At 41.5% G+C, this 17,241-nt stretch overlaps 1 protein-coding gene across 15 annotated transcripts in view; it reads right to left on the bottom strand.

Annotated features, from left to right (window-relative positions):
- Window positions 1-17,241, bottom strand: part of CHD9 (chromodomain helicase DNA binding protein 9) — a 275,857-nt gene that overhangs the window by 184,302 nt on the left and 74,314 nt on the right. For 7 of the 15 annotated variants that reach the window (XM_077984745.1, XM_028840896.2, XM_077984739.1 and 4 more), the window contains exon 1: window positions 16,518-16,576. The exons of 6 other annotated variants lie outside the window; for them this stretch is intronic. The gene's annotated coding sequence lies outside the window, so the exon portion shown is untranslated. Of the gene's footprint in view, window positions 1-6,046; window positions 6,176-16,269; window positions 16,577-17,241 lie in introns of those variants that run through there. 2 more of the 15 variants (XM_077984736.1, XM_028840895.2) reach the window with 2 other exon arrangements.

The following is a 17,241-nucleotide window of genomic DNA, read 5'->3' as shown; positions in this document are numbered from 1 at the left end:
GAAAGCCAGGAATGTACGATATTCCAGGACTTTGTGTTTACTGTTCCCTCTGCTCAATGTACTGTTCTTCATTACAGCAAGTTCTTTTCTCAAAAGTGACTTTCCTAGTGAGGCCTTTCCTGATTGCCCTTTCTAAAATGTCATCATTTCCCCTCCGATGCTTCACTCCCCCTTCCTTGCTTTATTTTTCTGTCTTAGTACTAGCTAACATTCTAGAGTTTACATATTATCTTAAAGCCTATACTCACCATAAAATTTAAGTCAGTAATTTTTACATGATGTATCGTTAGTATCTACTAAATAGTAGCACACAGTATCAGATAATAAGTATTTATTCATGAAAATGACAAACTTTTTTTTTGGTGAGGGAGAGGGAATGCTACATAAGGCAGAAACTGGGTTTTAAAAAAAATCTTTTGTGAAACTTTAAAAAAAGGTAGCAACAATGATTACTTGGACATTGAGTTTACGGCCCATTAAAAACCCTTTTTTAATGTGGTAAAATACGTGTAACAAAAGTGACCATTCTAACTTTTTTTTTTCTTTGGAGACAGTCTCACTCTGTCCCCCAGGCTAGAGTGTAGTGGTACGATCTCAGCTCACTTCAACTTCTGCCTCCCAGGCTCAAGAGATTCTCGTGCCTCAGCCTCCCAAGTAGCTGGGATTATAGGCATGTGTCACCATACCTGGCTAATTTTTGTATTGTTTGTAGAGATGGGGTTTTGCCATGTTGGCCAGGCTGGTCTCAAACTCCTGGCCTCAAGTGATCCACCTGCCTTGGCCTCCCAACATGCTGGGATTACAGGCATGAGCCAAGTCCATGCTAACCATTTTTAAGTATACAGTTCGGTAGTGTTAAGTATATTCTCACTGTTGTGCACCAATCTCTGGAACTTTTTAATCATATATACATTTTTTTCTTTTTTTTTTTGAGGCAGAGTCTCACTCTCACCCAGCCTGGAGTGCAATGGCATGATCTCAGCTCACTGCAACCTCCACCTCCCAGGTTCAAGTGATTCTCCTGCCCCTCCTGAGTAGCTGGGATTACAGGCACCCGTCACCATGCCTGACTAAATTTTTTTTTATTTTTAGTAGAGACAGGGTTTCACCATTTTGCTCAGGCTGGTCTCAAACTCCTGACCTCGTGATCCGCCCGCCTCGGCCTCACAAAGTGCTGGGATTACAGGTGTGAACCACTGCGCCCAACCATAAAATTTTAACTCTATACCCATTACCCACCACTTCTCTTAACCCTTACTCCTGGCAATCACCATCTACTGTCATTTCCATGAACATGACAACTCTAGACAACTCATATAAGTACAATCATATAGGATTTCTCTTTTTGTGACTGGTCTGTTTCACTTAGCATAACGTCCTGAAGGTTCTTCCATGTTGTAGCTAGCATGTGTCAGAGTATCTTTCCTTCTTAAGGCTAATATTCCGTTATACGTATATTATGGCCCTGGTACTATTGTTTTTTCATGAAGATGAAATATGCTCTATTATAGAATCTTGTTTTTGGCGTATACTTAGCTATTTTTAAAAAGGTAGAGTACAAGATGTCTGGATAGCAAATCCCAAACTGTGACCCAATTTTCAGCCAGCCCTATACTGCTTAGAAATTTTTTTTTTTTTAAGATGGAGTTTTGCTCTTGTCACCCAGGCTAATGGTGCAATCCCGGCTCACTGCAACCTCTGCCTCCTGGGTTCAAGCAATTCTCCTGTCTCAGCCTCCTGAGTAGCTGGAATTACAGGTGCCCTCCACCACGCTCAGCTAATTTTGTATTTTTAGTAGAGACAGGGTTTCACCATGTTGGCCAGGCTGGTCTCATATTCCTGACCTCAGGTGATCCACCTGTCTCAGCCTCCTAAAGTGCTGGGATTGGCCGGGCGTGGTGGCTCACGCCTGTAATCCCAGCACTTTGAAAGGCCTTGAGGTGGACGGGTCACCTGAGGTCGGTAGTTCGAGACCAGCCTGATCAACATGGAGAAATCCCATTTCTACTAAAGATACAAAATTAGCAAGGCATGGTGGTGCATGCCTATAATCCCAGCTACAAGGGAGGTTGAGGCAGGAGAATCACTTGAACCTGGGAGGCGGAGGTTGCAGTGAGCTGAGATAGCACCATTGCCCTCCAGCCTGGGCAAAAAGAGCTAAACTCCGTCTCAAACAAACAACAACAACAAACAAACAAACAAAACAAGTGCTGGGATTACAGGCATGAGCCACTGCGCTCAACCTGCTTAGAAAACTTCTAACCAAAGTATTCTGAAAGTAATTCTTTTATATGGACATACAATATATCTTTGCTTAATTGACTTAATCATTACTTACAATTCTAAATGAACTTTTTTTTTTTTTCTTGAGACAGGGTCTTGTTTTGTTGCCCAGGCTGGAGTACAGTGGTATGATCATAGCTCACTGTAGCCTTGACTTCCTGCACTCAAGTGAACCTCCCACCTCTGCCTCCGGAGTAGCTGAGACTAAAGGCATGTGCCACCATGCCTGGCTAATTATAAAAAATATTTTGTAGGCCAGGCGTTGTGGCTCACACCTGTAATCCCAGCATTTCGAGAGGCTGAGGCAGGCGAATCATGAGGTCAGGAGTTCAAGATCAGCCTGGCCTACATAATGAAACCCCGTCTCTACTAAAAATACAAAAATTTGCTGGGCATTGTGGGCGCCTGTAGTCTTAGCTACTCGGGAGGCTGAGGCGGGAGAATCGCTTCAACCTGGGACGCAGAGGTTGTGGTGAGCCAAGATAGTGCCACTGCACTCCAGCCTGGGCAACAGAGCCAGACTCCATCTTAAAAAAAAAAAAAAATTATATATATATATTTGTAGACAGGGTCTCACTATGTTTCCCAGGCCACAACAGACATTTTTAAAGTAGGACAAAAGGTTCCAAGAGAGAAATTTTACTACCCCAAAACATAAATTAAAACTTATTAGAATTGTTGTTTTCTTATCAGGGACCAAAATTCTAACCTCTGGTAGTAACTGAATATGTGACAACATATTCAACTCTGGCCCTGTTTCCTCATCAATGACAAGTTTTAATTGGATGCTTGTAAAGGTGTCTTATACTCTACACTTTGGGTTATTTTCTATATTTATATTCAGAAATTTAAAACCTTCATAGTCTCCCAAGAAAAGAGTTAAAACACCACCACTACCCTAACCAAAACACAGACATAAGCTTCATTGGGAGGAAAGCTTCATCCTGATTATAGAATAAATGCAAAAAAGCTATGAAGCAGTAAGCTCCATATCTAAAAACAAAAACTTACCTGAGATTTAATTAAATTTTTTTTTTGATTTACAAAAGATATCATGCTATTTTTCCCCCCACTTCAGGAGATCATTCATAATGTCCTACGCCTAAAATCCCTTAAAAAAAAAATGTTTGCGTAATGGGCAAGAATAAGGAAAAATTTTTTAAATGCTGAAAAAGGTCATTACATTAATTGTGGGAGTATCACTGACCTCATTCTTTTATTTTTCAGTCTAATATGACCTTAACATGTAACAGCATGAGTCCTAGCAAAAATCAGAAACTAAAAGAAAAATAATCCAACTTGTAATATTTATCCAGAAGTATCCTTCTAAATTATTTTCAGTAGCTAATTAGCAAATCCTTAGGTGTTCTATTAATGTAAAATATATAAAATCATTATGAGGCTGGGCGCGGTGGCTCACGCCTGTAATCCCAGCACTTTGGGAGGCCTAGGTGGGTGGATCCTGAGGCCAGGAGATAGAGACCATGCTGGCCAACACAGTGAAAACCCGTCTCTACTAAAAACACAAAAAATTAGCCGGGCGTGGTGGCGGGGCCTGTAGTCCCAGCTACTGGGGAGGCTGAGGCAGGAGAATGGCATGAACCCGGGCGGCTGAGGCAGGAGAATGGCGTGAACACACCTCTGCATTCCAGCATGGGCGACAGAGTGAGTCTCCGCCTCCAAAATAAAATAAAATAAAATAAATAAAATAAAATAATAAATAAATAAAATCATTAGGAAAGCCCACATAAGGGGCTTTAATGCCATGTATTCTATGTGTATACTACTTTATTAAGCCCCATCTGTAACTCTGCTCTATGTATCTTTGACATGTTTCTGATAATCCAACTGCATTATCTATACACTCACTATAGTTTGAATATGTCCCCCAAAGTTTAGGTGTTGGAAACTCAGTCCTCAAAGCAACAATGTTTAGAGGTGGGGCCTAATAAGAGGTGATTAGGTCATGAGGCCTCTGCCCTCATGAATGGATTAATGTTATCACAGGAGTAGGTTAGTTATCAAGAGTGGGCTTGTTACAAAAAAGAAAATCAAATTCAGTCACATCTTGCTCTCTTCCCCCTCTGCCTTCTACTACAGGATGATGCAGCAGAAGGCCTTGCATCAGAGGGCCTTCTTGTGAATGCTTGTAAGGCATCTTATACCAGATGCAGGTCTCTTGACCTTGGACTTCCCAGCCTCCAAAACCGTAATAAATTTCTTTTCTGTATAAATCAACCAGTCTGTTGTATTGTTATAGCAACATAAAATGGACTAAGACAACATGTGACTGTTTAATTAGAAAATAAATTAGATTCACCAATCAATTAGACAAATATCTGGCAAATATGAGCCAGTCATGACATAGCTGAAGGAGCTTAGGTGTGGATTCAAATTCTAACTGTTAATTCTAAGCTGTGTAACGCTGAGTAGTTCTTAAAACCTCTCAGTCTAAGCTGGGCACAGTGGCTCATGCCTGTAATCCCAGCTCTTTGGGAGGCTGAGGTGGGAGGATTGCTTGAGGGCAGAAGCTCGAGATCAGCCTAGGCAACACAGTCCCATCTCTACAAAAAACAAACAAACCTCAGTCTGTCTACATCACAGGGTTTAGAAAGGTTGCAGAGTTCAGAAAGAAAATATTCGGGATGGGCACAGGGGCTCACGTCTGTAATCCTAGCACTTTGGGAGGGCTAGGCAGGCAGATCTCTTGAGCCCAAAAGTTTGAGACCAGCCCGGGTGACATGATGAAACTCAATCTCAAAGAAGAAAAAATATATATATTCAAAGTCCTAAAACATAGTAAGTACTCAAAAATTATCTATTTCCCTCTCATCAACCTATAAAATTAAAAACATAGATTAAGATTCTTTGTCAACTTACTGAAATATTACCAAGATCCAAGCCTGCTATATCTAATAGTATTGAATGTATTTTCATTAAAAAATTTAAAAATGTTATACCAATCTATATCATATTTTATGATACCTAAATTTATCTTTGCCCTCTCAACGTATATACTTGCTATTTTATTCCTTCCCTAAAGTTAACAATGCCTCTCCACTCTTATTTGCTACTCTCATAGGTAATCTATATTTCCACTACACATTAATATGTTCTCTATGCCTACACCATCACCCCTTCCACCAGCCTTCCTCTTAACAAAGTAATATCTTCACGATTAAACTCAGGTACCATCTTTGGGAAGCCTTTACACACTCAAACATTTCAAGCTATTATACACTCATTTTTTTTGTATTCCATATTTTACACACTATTTTATCATTCTTGGTCTACATGTCTGTTTTTCCTACTAAACAAGATGAGTGCAGAGGTTGCTTCTTATTTGAATATCTTTGTATCCCTAACATCTACTAATTTAATTCCTGTCACATAGTAAATACTCATATGCTTTTAGGAATTCAATAATGCCATGACATAAAAAAATAACTAAACTCCTCAATCCTTACATTATTCTAAAAGTTAAGATTCAAAAGCATTAAGCAACAACATACCATTTTCATGACTTTAAGAATGCCCCCACTGAACTGTACACTTAAAGAGTTAAAATTATTAACTTGGCTATGGATATTTTTACAAATTTTTTAAAGCCCCAGTAATCCAATTTAAACTTTAATTCTCACATGTCCCTCAGTGAAAGAATCCTACTTTCATCGAAAAGGAATTCTACAAGGGATCCTATAGCGTAGTTTTACAGGCTCTGGAAACAGAATGGCAAGGCTGGAATCCTGACTTCATCACTTACCAGCTATGTAATCCTAGGCAAGACAATCATTTTGAAGCTCAGTTCTTCATCTGTAAATGGGGATTATAACAGTACTGGTCTCAAAAAAATGACTGTAAAATAATACACATAAAGCACTGCGTAAACATTCTGTGTTTTCAAATTGGGCTTCTCGGAGTACTGGGTAATCTTTAACCATCCAAATGAAGAGAGGACTTAGGCCTTCTTTCCCTCCATTTCCTCCCAATAAGCTCTCATCCTGAATATTTTGGTTTTATTTTACAAATTGAGCTTTCATGTAAGGTTTTTAAAAAACAAAGAAATCTTTGGTTTAAAATAATTTAAACCAAAGGACATAAGCAAAAGGACAAAGCTAAATGGCACTCATCTAATGCTTGCTTACTAACATCTCCCTCTGCAGATAGCCATTTACTAAATTATTTACTTTGTTGGCACTCTCACTTTTTAGTCTTGCTTTGCATGTCACAAAAAGGAAAACTCTTAAAAACATAATCTCCACTTTGGGATTCCAAGGCTGTAGAATCACTTCAGCCCAGGAGTTCAAGACCAGCCTAGGCAACATAGCAAGACCCAGTCTCTCCAAAACATTTTTTAAATATTAGCCAGGTGTGTTGGCATATGCCTGTGGTCCCAGTGACTTGGGAGGCTGAGGTTAGGGAATCCCTGGAGCTCAAAAGGTTGAGGATGCAGTGAGCTATGATCTATGCTACTGCGCTCCAGCACCGGAGATGAGCAAGACTCTGTCTCAAACAAATACAATCTCATCTCTAATCATGATAAAAACTGATTGAGGGTAACTAATTTTGGGCTGATACTGAAAATAGATGACAAATTTCCCAGTTGCCACTGAGTCAGGTCTAGTTGTTTAATTAAAGTGGTCCTGAACATTACACCCAAACAAAATCAAGTTTAAATTTTTTTTTTTTTTTTGAGACAGAGTTGTGCTCTGTCGCCTAGGCAGGAGTGCAGTGGCATGATCTCAGCTCACTGCAACCTCTATAGCTGGGATTACAGGCGCGTGCCACCACACCCGGCTAACCTTTTGTATTTTTAGTTTTAGATGGGGTTTCGCCACGTTGGCCAGGCTGGTCTCGAACACCTGGCCTCAAGTGATCCACCCACCTCAGCCTCCCAAAGTACCTGGATCAGGGCATGAGCCACCACACCCGGCCTAAGTATTTATTCTAATGCTAAATTTCAATTAATATTAAAAATAGAAAATTAACTTAAATGCAGAATTTTTCTTTTTCTTTTTTTTAAGACACAGTCTTGATGTTGCCCACGTTGGAGTGTAGTGGTCCATCTCAGTTCACTGCAATCTCTGCCTCCTGGGCTCAAGCAATTCTCCCACCTCAGCCTCCAGAGTACCTGGAACTACGCACCACCACACCTGGCTAATTTTTATTTTTGTTTTTTTTGTAGAGTCAGGGTTTTGCCATGTTGTCCAGGCTGGTGTGGAACCCCTAGGCTCAAGCAATCCACCCACCTCAGCCTCCCAAAGTGCTGGGATTACAGATGTGAGCCACTGTATCACCCAGATGCATTATTTTCGAAGGCTTTAAATAGAAGAGTTAAAGACTGCGACTCAGGTTGATTATCATTACCACCTACTTTGCAGAGTTGTCACAGGATTTTGAAAGAATATGCTCAAAATACAGTTGTAAGTGCTTAACCAAACGTAGCTTTCCCTCTCATATCAGTCACCGCCAGCATCTCTTTTCTGCTTTCCCAAGAGCATACAGTCATTTAAACTTTCCCATGATCAACAGGCTTCTCCAGACCTCCTCAGATTATTTTGCCTTAAATAATCTCCAATACTGTTCTCTTATCACCTTCAATACTCTTGTGACTTTTTTCATTCATTCAACCTACCATACTGTATTACCATCACCACTGTAATTTTATTGTCAATCCTTGGTTCAATTAAATTAACATTTTCTGACTATTTATATTTGTAGTATTTATTATATGACTAGCACCTTATTAATACAAGGTTAATATTAATTTATACACTTTACCTTCAATATAGCCCTTCTTTTGCCTTAGAAATTTTAAAATATATTCCTCTGTTACTAGGCTATCTCACTGTAGCTATTTTATGTTCTCTCCCCTCAAGCCTTCAGTCCTAACTTCCCCATTCTTACCTAAGGACAATTTGTTTTCTGAGATTTTCCTGCTGAAATTTACTAAATAACCATCTTTTCAGAAGGAAGCACTATATCTATCTTTGTATCTATGTCCTTTTTCTTCCAGCTATTCTTAGAAAACATGGCTCTTTTCCAAAGACAGATCGTTTACCTCAAAAAAACATTCCATCTAGCCTTTCAAAAAGACTTATGCCCTCCCACAGTCCCCCTTTCCAGGATCTTTAATTGCCTCTTTGCAATTGCTTGCTTCTCTTCTGCCTTTGAGCATCAGCAGACCAACCTTCCCTACCTTAACACAAATGTAAAAACCGAATCATCCTATTTCTATTCTTCCATCAAATGCCAAATATTGAAAATAAGTGATCTGCTGCCTCCATTTTCTAAATACCTATTTACTTGTTAACTTCTTGTACTCTGTAGCTTGTTCCCATAAATGTGTACTTTCAAAGGTAACTAACAACCTCCTAGACAAATCCAAATGGCTCTCTCTTTTTTTTTTTTTTTTTTTTTTTTTGTATTTTTTAGTAGAGACGGGGTTTCACCGTGTTAGCCGGGATCGTCTCTCGATCTCCTGACCTCGTGATCCGCCCGTCTCGGCCTCCCAAAGTGCTGGGATTACAGGCTTGAGCCACCGCGCCCGGCCCCAAATGGCTCTCTCAATCCATCTTTGACCACTAAGAAAAGTTATCACTAACCAAAGTGACAACAAAAGCTAAACACAAATTCTGTCTTCTATATGAAGCCTCTAATTGTCTATGTGTTCCCATTTATTACATACCACTTAGGCTTTGAGTGCTTTAAGAATCTTCTGAACTCAGTTCAATTAACCCCTTCACCTCCTGGAAATTTTCTTCACTTCTATGAAACCATACCTTGAATTTTCTTCCCTATGGCTTTTCTTCTTTTTCTGATTCATTTAAAGTAGCTTAATACTAGATGTAAGTTTCTACGCAGTGATTTCATGTTTACCAAATCCACTTACTTAGCATTTCAAATTCAGTCAAACTTGACACATCTTCACTACTATATCCTCCAAATGTGATTTCACTCAAATCTTTGAGAAATTCAAATCTGCTTTTCTTAGAATATCACAAATTATTTAAAATTTTTTCTTACTAATGGTATAAAATAAAGATATAAAACCCAATTTCCCACTACCTTAAGATCATTTAGCCTCTTAGTGCCCTTCCTGAAGTCGTCAACCTAAGGAATACTAAGAAAGTAATAGCTTAAGGCTCTACTTATGATGTATATCCCCTATCAGTAGGCCTGGGGACTTTGGTCATTACTGACAAATTTCTATTAATCTCAAAAATAATACAGATCTTTGTCAAATTTCCCCACCCCCCGCTTCTTCCCCAGGAACTTATTTCAAAGTATTCTGTGCATTCCACCTAATAGCTATCAAGTTTACCTTGATAAAAGTTTTCTCTTAATCTCTATAATTCAATAAGATTTCTTTGATTAAAGTTTAGATATGTATTTTATCATTCTTCACACACCATATTCCCTAAATTGCATTCTATTTTAAAAACTAAACTTTTTTAAGGATCAAGAAAAGACACTGTATGCCTTGACATTTATCTTCAAGAACATAAAACTGGGTTCTGTTAGAATCTGCTATAATCCAACAGGCACAACATGGGTATTCATTTTTGAACTAAAAATGTTTATATTTGTTATCTCATATTCCTTTACACTGTATCTCATTTAGGCAGAAGTAGCTATTCATCATCAAATACTCATCTTCAGAGATTAAAAAAGAGCACAAAATTTTTCAAATATAGCAGTATTTTAATCAAATCATATAAATGAATGTGAAGTAACTGGCACTCTCACACACTGCTAAAAGGAGTAGAAATTGGAACCACAAATTTGAAAAACTATAAGGCATTACTGCTAAAGTTGAACATGTCATAGCTATGACCAGTTTTTCCACTTCCAGAAATACATACTTGACAGAAATGTGTGCACATGTGCACCGAAAGACAGATGTAGGAATCAGTATTATTCATAATAGTGCAAAACTAAAAAAATCCATCATACATTAGAATCAACAGCAATGAAAATGAATAAATTCTTCTATATAGAAAAACAGATTAGGCCAGGCGCGGTGGCTCACACCTGTAATCCCAACATTTTGGGATGTCAAGGCGAGCAGATCGTGAGGTCAAGAGATCGAGACCATCCTGGCCAACATGGTGAAACCCTGTCTCTACTAAAAATAAAAAAAATAGTCGGGCGTCGTAGTGGGTGCCTGTAATCCCAGCTACTCGGGAGGCTAAGGCAGGAGAATCACTTGAACCTGGGAGGCAGAGGTTGCAGTGAGCCGAGATCGCACCACTGAACTCCAGTCTGGCAACAGAGCAAGACTCCGTATCCCCCAAGCAAAAAAAGAAAAACACAGATTAGCCTCACAAAAATAACATGACCTGAGGAACACATATTATATGATTCAATTTAATAAAGTTCTAAAATAGGCAGAGCTAATCTATGGATTTTAGACATCAAGATAATGGTCACCCTAGCAATACAGAAAGGGAATAATTAGAAAAGAATATAACGAAAGCTTTCAGGGTGCCAATAACAATACTAATTTCAATAAACACTCACCAAAGCAGAATAAGTGTGTTCATATATTGGAATAGGTAGTGAATTCACTAAATTATGAAATCCATGAAATAAAGCATTCCCTAACATTAGAAACCTCAGGCAACTCAGTTCCTCTGTACCTCCGTTGCTTCAACTGTAAAACAGACTACACCAAGTCTGTAATCTTAAATTCCTAGATTTTTTTTTTTATCTTTTAGGTAAACGTACTCAGTTCCTTAAATGGAAGAAAAAAAATTTAGTGACTATTTGATTGCCATTTTAAAGATAAACACTGCAAAGACGGAATCAAAAAATACCATTTTTTCCTTCCTCTTACAAAACCAGATATATTAGCAGTTATCTTTCAGAATCACAGTTACTGATTTCCAATAGAATAAAATCGAATATTCTTTATACTGCTACTAGTTAGTAGGTAAATTAATATGAAATGACCACTACACAAGAAAGGTCATCTGTTTTCTGGTTTCAAACTATGTCCCTTTATAGCAATAACAATGTTTAAAATTATTAGTTTTAAAATGTTTTGAAACATAGTAAAAATCAAACAAACACCAAACTTAATATTTGCTTGGTTAACTTCATAATGCCAAATTACAACAGAAACATCAGCATCTGACAGCTATTTGATAAATAATAGCTAGTAATGACTGAACTATAACTTCTACTTATAAGCACCATTAAATGAGAAGCCTCATTAAAAACTATAAATTTAATATCAGGCTCCCTTACAAGCTAATAACTGAAAAGAATGCTACTCTCCTGAGAATATCAAGATTATAAAACTTTTGTATTCTGCACCATCACCCAATACTATATATACCCATTCAATATTGTATTGAGTTTCTCTCAAACTTTCATATTTAATAAAATCTGTACTATAAAAATATTCAAATAAACTTTCAAAAACTGAAGTGCATTGTTAAAAAAGATCATTTCACCAGTTTTTCTAACATAAATATGAAGCTTACTTCTTCCTCTCAACACAGTATGAATATGTCATTGTATGGTATCACACTTCCAGCTAAACCTATTCTAAGGTGTTTATCATTCAGATAAAGGCAGACTTCTTCTGAAGCACTTGTTCAGGGATGGTGTTCACAACTTGTTTTCCTGCCAAGTCTTTCCTTTCCCTCATCTTCCTCATCTCAGTAAATCACACACCACCAACTATCTAGTTCCTCAAGCCAGTAACCAGGAAATCATTTTTGACACTTTTCTTCTCACATCCAATCCATCATGAATCTGTCAGTTGTTCCTCCTCCACACCTCACCATCTCCTCTCTAAAATATACGTATAATCTGGCTACTATCATGTTTTTCCTGGACTACTGTAGTATTACAATATCTTTACTTTCACCCTTGCCTTTCTCCAATCCATTCTCAAAGTAGCATTTTTAAAATGTAGATTAAAGCGTATCATTTCTCTAATTAAAAATCTTCAACAACTACAATGTCTTTAGTAAAACCTGTAAGTCTTTAATATGCCCTACAAGGCCCTGTATAATCTGCTTTCTATCTCTCATTTCAGCTCATATGGCTTTCTGCCTTATTATTATGCTTCTGCCACCCTGAACTTTTCATTTCTTTCAAATATTAAGTTCTTTCCTGTGTCATAGCCTTCAAATATATCTTTCTCTCTTCCAAGAAACTCTTTTATCTTCTGACCTGTCTTCTTATTGTTTCCACTTAGTATCACCAACTGAGGGAAGCCTTCTCTGAGCATGCAACATTAATTTCTCCCCATTTTCTCCACCACAGCACTCTGTTCTTTTCTTTCACTGAACTGATCATAAGTTGTAATTTTACATTTGTTTATTTACTTGTTCTTTATCTGTTTGCACTGCTAGATGGTAGGTTCCATGAAGGCAGGGATCACTTATTATGTACTTAATACATATATCATAAATTAAGGGAGCACTTCAAAATATATATGTTTAATGAATAAATGGATGTGAATTACTTTGAGTCCAGAGAATAAATTACAGTTCGAAGTAGTTTCCCCTTCTCTGGGTCTCCCATTGTCACTTGATCAGCTTTCCAACTGTTTCTAAAAGAAAGGAGCAAAAAGTGTTTCTGAAAGCTTAAAGACAATTCAACAGAGGAAATGTCAGGAAGTTGTACATGGTATGTCAAATGAGTGCGACAAATAATAATACTAAGATCTCACGGGAAGGAGAAATCCCTAAGGGCTACAAGGACAAGATATGATTTTATTCACAAGGTGGAATTTGACCTGAGCATTCATAGACTGGTAAAATTCCAAGAGGTGGAAAAGGGAGTCAAGCCCAAATAAGGAAGTAAACAGAAGCGCAAAGTGATAGAGAACAGTTATAAAACTGGAATGTGGCACCTTAAATTTACAACATAAATAAGTGTAAAAAAAGCTAAATCTCATATAAGAAATGTATATCCCACGTAAAGACAACTTCAAAGAATTTAAAAGGTTAAAATAACTCTATCTCATCAGTATCCATAAATCTCTTCTGACTCCAATCTTGGCTTCTGAAGTTTTCCAAGCACTTACAACATGCTTCCATTAGTTTTTACTCTGACCAACTGCCTCAAGTTTCCATATTCTTACCTGTGTTTTTATTCACTCATTACCTGATGAAATTTCCCCAGTAGATTAATTCAGTCATAGTTTTTCTTTATAGACTCTCTAGGATTTCATTTTTCTTCTCTGTTATTTATGGGGGGTAAGCTTTTTCCTCTATGACATTTCGATCAATAAACACATCTTTAGAAAATCTAAACTTTTCACATGTACCAAAATTTTATTTTACTACTGATAGATTCAATGGATTTTACTTTAAAATCTGTATTCCTACTTCAGTTCTTGCCTCCTGAATTCATATATTTAGCCCATCCTTCAGTTCTATCCTGTTTCCAGAGGTAAACCAGGAAGGTCTAGCACAGTGCCTTGTAGAAAGCATTTGGTTGCATTAGATAATAAGTTTGGAGTTAAAAGTTTCTAAAAGATACTTCCAAGTTGAAAATTCTATGGTTTCCTTAATCTTATCTCGTCATGGGCTTTTTCCATGGACACGGTTTTCTATCTGTATTCATACCTGCCCACCCCATAATATTTTTTATTTCAGAGGATAGACCTCATGGGATACTTAGAATCCTACAATAGTAAAACTGGAGGAAACAAAGTTTTATACAGGAGAAAACTAAGGCTCACAGATGTCAAGAAACTTGAATATTATCTACACTGTTAAGTGACAAAGTCCTGATTCTCTGTAGCCAGCACTCTATCGAAGAAGAGGATTTTACTGGTTATAAAAGCATCACAATTTTGTTTTTCTTAATAGAGATGGGATGCAGTCTTACTAAGTTGCCGAGGCTGGACTTGAACTCCTGGCTCAAGTGATTCTCCTGCATCAGCCTCCCTATTAGAGCAGCCCCCGATTAAAGCAGCTTGCTCACACACCTAACTTAGTACCGTTTTTGACTAGCATTGCTTTTATCTTATGTTATTTACTGTGCCCTTAGGATATAATCTCCTTGTCAATCAATCACAAGGGTTCTTTGCTGTTGCTGTTTTTAACTACAATACTATACATACTTACCTGAAACTGTTCAGGAATGACAGTTACCCTTAACCAAAACTAGGAGGCAACCACTCTTCCCAATACACTTCACGTCTGTAACACAGACTTCACGTCTACATTATGTGGTCTGTAGTTTATAGGAAACTCTCCAAGGACACAGACCTGCCAATACTTTGTGGTAAACTATAACTACGTAACGTGAATTTTTAAAGCAATAGAAGAAACAGCCGGGCATGGTGGCGTGCACCTGTAATCCCAGCTACTGGGGAGGCTGAGGCTGGAGAACTGCTTGAACCTGGGAGGCAGAGGTTGCAGTGAGCCCAGATGGCGCCACTGCGCTCCAGCCTGGGTGACGGAGCGAGACTCTGTCTCAATACCAAAAAAAAAAAGAAGAAGAAGAATGATAAGAAATGGAAAGTATTTGAAGATACACAATACAGATAGAATTTGCTTCGAGCAATAGAAGTCTTTTATTTAACAAATACTTATCAAATATCGAACGTAAGGCTCTGTGCGGCCTGCTGTTACAACACAGCATCTCTAAATTCACATTCTGTAAACCCAAGAGAAAAGAAAAACACTATGATCATCCTTTCGCATTGCAAAAAACAAAAACAAACTCCTCCCTCTGCAATGTAGAATCCTCCTTTAAATTCAGCTTTTGTACATTCAAGTGTTTGCAGACCTAGTGATTCTTTTTAAAACTACCTCTACAGTTATCTAGAGTCTAGGGAGAGAGTAACATTACACAAGATAAGCCTTCTTTTCATTTAAGACCATAGCTGGTTAAGTAGAAATGGAGATTTTAAGCAGAACTGGAAAAAAGGAAAAGGTGCAAAGCAGCATGCAAAATTGAGAAACTAAATGCTGATAGTAATTTTATTAATGAAAATAACTTTATTTAATACACGGGAATTCTTAGGTATGAATATTTCACATAAATAAATGTCACAATAGCGTCAAATCCCAGACTTTCAGGAAAGTAACTGTAACACTGTTAAATATCACAACAACAACAACAAAATTATCATCTACTTTGTTCTGAAAAGTTTTATTTTTCTTTAAAAAAAAAAAAAAAGCAAACCAACCCCCCCGCCAAAAAAAAAAAAAAAAAAAGATTAAAAAAATAAAAATGAGAACAAACAGAAACCAGTCTAAGCTGGCAGCTGTGACAGCCAGTGAGACACCCGGGCTTTCCGGGTCGTGCTTGGCTTTGGGCTGGATGTCCACGCAGAGAGCCCTGGAGCCACCCCGCACGTCCCACACCCAGGCACCCAGAAAACGACCACGGCTGCACACACGCGGGCTTGCGGGGTCCGGGCCACGCTGCAGACGGGGAGCGGCACTCGGGGTGAAGGATCGCGGGGAAGGCACTGCGGTCGGAACCGTGAGACAAGGCCTGGGAAAGCGCCGGGGGCGTCCCGTGCTCCGGGACATCTGGTGCCCGCGCGGGACGCCCTGTCATGAGTCACGGAGGCGAGACGGCACAGGCGGGGGAAGAGGCTGCAGGATGGAGGGAAGCCCGACCCTCGGGAGGGAACCCACCCGTGGGAGGCCCCGATCTCGCGCTGGGCGGAGAAGGGGGCCCGCCTTCCCCACGCCCTGGCCGCCCGGCTCTCACCTCCACCCGACGCAACAGGCGCGGCGGCCGAGTCCCGACCCCGGGGGCTGCGGGCCGGGGGGCGGGGGCAGCAGCCCGCAGCCATGACAGGCGCGGGGCGGGCCGCGGGCTGGCTGGGCCGCACGTGCGGTCAGCGCCCCCTCCCCGGCCTCCCCGCGGGCCAGCCCGCCCGCCCGGCCCCGGCCCCGGCCCCGGGCCCCTCACCTCAGGCAGCGGCGCGGCCCCGCCTGCCCCGACCCCCCCGCCTCCGGCCGAGCGGCGGCGGCAGCGGCGGCTGCACGTACTCACCGCCGCTCGCTGACTCTCGCGCTTCGCCATGACTGAGGCGCCCCCGCCGCCCCCCGCCTCGACTGAGACTGACACGCGCGGCTGGCCGGGCGGGGGCGGCCTCAGGCGACCACCCGGCTGACACGACCCGCCCCCGCATCACCCCACCAGTTGAGCAGCGGCCGCTGCCCCGCTGTGCCCCCCGGGCTTCTTCCCCACGCCCGAGGCGGTGGGTGGTAGCGGCGAGCGGCGGTGGCGGCGGCACTTACCGGCTGCGCTGCCAGGCCCCCCTGTCAGCGCGGGGCCGGGAGGGAGTGGAGGGAGGAGTGAAGGGGCACCGCCTCCCCCGCGCCGCCACGCACCCGCCTGATTGGCCCAGTTCACTCCCCCAGAGCGACCCCACCAGCCCCTGCGAGCGGCACTCCGGCAGCACCGGCGCGCTATTTGCATATTTGTGCCCGTGCCGCTGATTGGCCCGGTCGCGGAGGGGCGGCCGTGACCGCCGCCGCTCCCGCCGCGGCTCCAGCCGCGTTGGGCTTCCCGAGAAGGAGCATCCCCCTCGCCCCTGCCCTTCCCTCCTGGCGCGGCCCGACCCAGGGCGGAGGGCGGTGAGAGGCGGGGTCGCCGCTCCGCTCCAACATGGCCCCGCCGCGCCGCCGACCCAATCGCTGGCGCGGTTACTCCCGGAGCCCTGGGCGGCTTCGGGGCGGGGAAGGCTTGGGGCCGGGCGCCCTCTGGCCGGAGCGCGGGGCAGTGCAGTGGCCCGGGCTCCCCCGGCCGCTCCGCCGCGGCCGCCACGTCAGGCCGCGCCCTCGCGGCGGCCTCTCCCCTCGCGCCGCCCGCCCCGCGGTCCCGCCGCCACGTCAGGCCCCGGCAGGGCACGCCCCAGCCGCGAGCTGACCAGTGGCGGGGTCGGCGCCGAGGTCACTCACACGCAGGGCATCTCTCGGGCAGCCCGGATCCGCGGAGGAAGGGCGAGGGTTTCCAAAGACG

The sequence above is a fragment of the Macaca mulatta genome, chromosome 20 (assembly GCF_049350105.2).
Source record: "Macaca mulatta isolate MMU2019108-1 chromosome 20, T2T-MMU8v2.0, whole genome shotgun sequence".
In the NCBI taxonomy this organism is placed as follows: Eukaryota; Metazoa; Chordata; class Mammalia; order Primates; family Cercopithecidae; genus Macaca; species Macaca mulatta.
This window is presented reverse-complemented; position numbering and strand designations above follow the sequence as displayed.